Raw genomic sequence first — 5,050 nt, 5'->3', positions numbered from 1 at the left:
AAAAGGCATTGGATGAAATCAAACAGTATCTAAGATCGCCTCCTGTGTTGGTTCCACCACAAAAGCACAAGCCGTTTAAGTTATATTTATCAGCTGATGAACGTGCTATCGGATCGGCCCTTATTCAGGAGTTTGAGGGAAAAAAGCACGTGATATATTTCATCAGTAGAAGACTCTTGGATGCTGATACTAGGTATTCTCCTGTTGAAAGATTATGTCCTTGCCTATACTTTTCTTGTACCAAGCTTAGACATTATCTATTATCGGCTGAGTGTGTTGTGGTGAGCAAAGATGATGTTATTAAATACATTCTTTCGTTGCCGATTCTGAGTGGGAGAATTGAAAAGTGGATTCTGACCTTGTCTGAGTTTGATTTGAGGTATGAATCGGCTAAAGCAGTTAAGGGACAAGTTATGGCCGATTTTGTTGTTCAACATTGTGGTCCAGAATTGGGAGTTGTTGATCTAGTTCCATGGACATTATTCTTTGATGGTTCATCATGTGGAGTTGGATCTGGTATTGGCATTGTTTTGGTGTTGCCTCGGGGGGCAACATTTGAGTTGTCTTTTCCTATCGAAGCTACTGCTACTAACAATCAGGCTGAGTACCAGGCTTTACTTAAAGGGATTCGGCTGTTGCAAGAAATCGGAGCTGATGCAGTTGAAATATTTGGGGATTCCATGCTGGTGGTTAATCAGTTGATCGGCATATATGAGTGTAAAGATGATGTCTTACGAGTTTATCATGATGAGTGCTGCCGATTGCTGAAAGAATTCAAGAAAGTGACCATCGAACATGTACCCAAACTTTACAATGAAGATGCTAATTGGTTGGCATAGCATGCTTCTGGTTATCGGCCGATAGAGGGTGTGATGACTTTGGAGTTGCCTACTAATGATTGGAGGAAAGAGATTGTAGAATATTTAGAAAGTCCCTCCAAGAAAGTAAGCCGAAGAACCCGGTTTTAGGCGACTAAATATGTGTTTCTTGAAGGGGAGTTATATTATCGGACGATTGATGGAGTCTTACTCAGATGCCTTGACAAAGAGAAAGCTAAGGTCTTGGTGGGAGAGATACATGAGGGTGTCTGCGGTTCCCATCAATCGGCATACAAAATGAAGTGGGTGATTAGAAGAAATGGATACTTTTGGCCAACCATGTTAGAAGATTGCTTCACTTATTACAAAGGTTGTCAAGGGTGTCAGAAATTTGGAAATGTGCAGAGAGCATCGGCATTGGCTATGAATCCCATCATTAAGCCGTGGCCATTTAGAGGATGGGGAGTTGATTTGATTGGACAAATTTATCCACCATCCAGCAAGAATCACAAATTCATATTGGTAGCGACAAATTACTTCACCAAATGGGTTGAAGCAATTCCTCTGAAGACTGTGACGTCCAAAGAAATGATTGAATTTGTGAAGGAACATATTGTTTATCGAGCGACTTGGTTTGCCGGTAAGTTTTCATTTACCGAGTAAATCTGAGCTTTAGCTTCCGGGCGCATCGCTGTCGCTTCGTTCAGATCTATTCAAAATTTACCGAATTTATCTAAGCTTTGATCTCTGGGCGCATCACTATTTTCTCGTTTAGATTAATTCACAAACTACCCGGCTTAGTGATCTGTTTAATCGGCTGTAAGCTCTTTGTTTATTATGATAAACCTTGTAAAACCGATTAGATTGAATCATAAGCTTAGCTTTGTCCAGATCCATACATTCCTGGGTTTGTACATTGTTACCCGGCACACGTCAGCTTTAGATCTAGCCGTCTCGGTTGCTCATCGGCATCGGCAGTTTATTGCCGATCCGTAATAGATTGCTTTTATTACACGCTCATCTTACACGATCTTTTGTCGCCTTTTGAATCGATAGGGCCTTGCCGATACCCCGTATAAGAGTGATTCAGAAATCCAGTCGATACATTCTTGAATTTGACGGTTTGCTGTTTTTTTGTCAATTTACAGGTCAAATTGACTGGCACGCTTGGTCTGCATTCTGAAGCTTGGCGAACAGTGCCTTCAGATTCCAGTGTGTTGATTTTTGTGTCAACAATTATGGAATTCCCTACTCGGGATACCCACCTGTGTTAGAGGGGTATAGTGATTCCAATTGGATCTCTGATGCGGACGAGATCAAAGCTACTAGTGGCTATATATTTACTCTAGCGGGTGCCGCAGTAGCGTGGAGGTCCTGCAAACAAACAGTCTTGACGAAGTCAACGGCTGAAGCAGAACTGTAGCACTAGAGACTGCCACTAATGAGGCTGTATGGCTTAGAGAGCTGCTTATGGACTTGCCTTTGCTTGAGAAGCCGGTACCACCCATCCTAATGTATTGCGATAACCAATCAATGCTAGCTCAGGTTATGAATGCAAAGGATAATTTCAAGTCCAACAAACATATTAAGCGGAGCCTTAAAATTGTTAGAAAAATGAGAAACTCCGGAGTTATAGCTGTGAGCTATGTGAAAAGTCAAAATAATCTAGAAGATCCTTTCACAAAGAGATTATCACGGAATGTGATTTCTGTGATGTCTAAGGACATGGGTATGATGCCCATTTAAGTATGTTACACCACAATGGTAACCTATCCTATGTGATCGGAGATCCCGTGAAGTAGGAAATATGAAGAACAAATTGATGATGTAATTCAAAGAGTACATTAAAATAATAAAAATATACCCATGTCCAAATGACAACTATAGTACTCTTTATTGCTTGGAAGGATGGCATTAAGTCTTAATGTTTCCCCATTGAAAAAATATCAGCCAGCAGGATACTCTTGAAGGGAACACCTACGTGAGTCTAACTGTAGGTCACAGTTTCTTGAGACAGGACGCTCTCATTGAAAACTCACTAAAAGATATGGGAGCAGACTATTAACGCTCCGGTTAGGCGAGGTTGTTTTGGCAGCCTAGTATCAGTTGTGATTTCAGGTGAAGTCTGACCACGTATGACTGAGAATTCAATGCATAGTCCATTCTTCAGTTGTGGGAATATGAATTTTATTATTCTAGGTACTAGTTCAACCCATACGGGACTCATACCGAAAGACTGGTATATTAATGATGATACATCACAGTGATTCTTTTCCTTCATTTTACTTGTTTCTAAAGACCCATTTAGTTCCAATGATATTATAATTCTTGGGACTCTCAACTAGATCCCAAACTTGATTCCGGGTGAAATTATTCATTTCTTCATGCATAGCTTTTACCCAATCTGGATCTCTCAAAGCTTCATCTACACAGTTAGGTTCAAGAAAAGATACAAAAGAATAATATTCACAAAATGAAGCAATGCGAGATCGAGTTTGGACACCCTTACTAATATCACCCATGATTTGATCCACGAGTTGATCATTTGTAAGAACATGATGAATTCTTTGAGGAACAATAGGCTCTTGAGTTGATGTAGAGGGTGAACTAGATGAACCCACTTGATCTTGTACTTGAGAATCGTCATTGCTTGAATCTTGTACAATTAGTTGTGCTTGATCATTTGAGATAGAAGTTGAAGGATTAACTCTAATAGAGATAGAAGGACCATCTTCATCTTCATCTTCTTCTCTTGGTCTAACATCACCAATTGACATATTTTTCATAGCATTTTCTCAAGCCATCACTTCTCACATCATCAAGATTTTCTTGTTCATTATGAGACCCATTGGTTTCATCAAACTCCACATCATATGCTTCTTTAACAATACCATTGGTTTTATTGTAGACCCGATAAGCCTTACTACATGATGAATATCCAAGAAGAAAACGCTCATCACATTTGCTTTGGAACTTTGATAACCGAGTTCCCTTCTTGAGAATATAGCACTTACAACCAAACACTCTAAAATATGAGATATTTGGCTCCCTTCCATTAAGCAATTTATATGAGGTCTTGTTATGAAATCTATGGCAATATAGTCTATTTGAAGCATGACAAGCCATGTTGATTGCTTCGGCCCAAAAGCTATCCGAAACATTGTACTCGGAGAGCATTGATCTTGGCATATCAATCAAGGTTCTATTTTTCCTCTCAACAAGACCATTTTGTTCCGGAGTGTACTTGGTTGAGAATTCATGCTTGATTCATTTATCATCACACCATTCCTCAACTCTTGTGTTTCTAAATTCACTTCCATTGTCACTCCTCACTTTCTTCACCTTGAGCTCAAATTCATTCTCGGCCTTTGTTTTGAATTTCTTGAATATGTCATATGTATCGGTCTTGTCATGAAGAAAAAAAATCCACGTATATTTTGAGTAATCATCCACAACAACAAGACAATAGCAATTTCCTCCAATGCTTCTATATGTTGTAGGACCAAATAAATCCATATGCAACAATTCCAATGGTCTCTCGGTAGACATAACACTCTTAGTGGGATGAGAATTTGCAACTTGCTTTCCGGCTTGACAAGCACTACATAACTTATCTTTTTCAAATTTCACATTCTTCAAGCCAACTATTAAATCATGTTTTATGAGTCGGTTGAGTTGTTTCATGCCAACATGACCAAGTCTTCTATGCCATAACCAACACAAAGATGATTGAGAGAACAAACAAGTAGACAAGTTTGCTTCTCTAGTAGGAAAATCCACAAGATATACATCCTCATGTCTAAATCCCGTAAAGGTGTGATCTTTTCCATCCAAACTAGTAACTACAATATCATGTTTAGTGAAATTACACTTATAGCCAAAATCACAAAGTTGAGTGACTGCTAAGAGATTGAACTCGAGAGAATCAACTAACAATACTTTTGAGAGAGAATGATCACTTGAGATAGGAATTGTACCAAATCCTCTGACTTTGCCTCGGCTATTGTTACCAAAGATGATGTCACTATAGCCAACCACATTATCACCTAGATAGGAAAACATCATTGGATCTCCGGTCATGTGTTGAGTGCATTCACTATCAAGCACCCAATGTCTTTCTCCGGACTTGTAATTCACCTACAAAAGAGAAGTAACTCTTTTAGGTACCCAAATTTTCTTGGGTCCTTTGATGTTAGTGACCAAGGTTTTAGGCACCCAAATGGCATTCTTTT

This window comes from Panicum virgatum, chromosome 5N (assembly GCF_016808335.1).
Source record: "Panicum virgatum strain AP13 chromosome 5N, P.virgatum_v5, whole genome shotgun sequence".
NCBI lineage: Eukaryota > Viridiplantae > Streptophyta > Magnoliopsida > Poales > Poaceae > Panicum > Panicum virgatum.
This window is presented reverse-complemented; position numbering follows the sequence as displayed.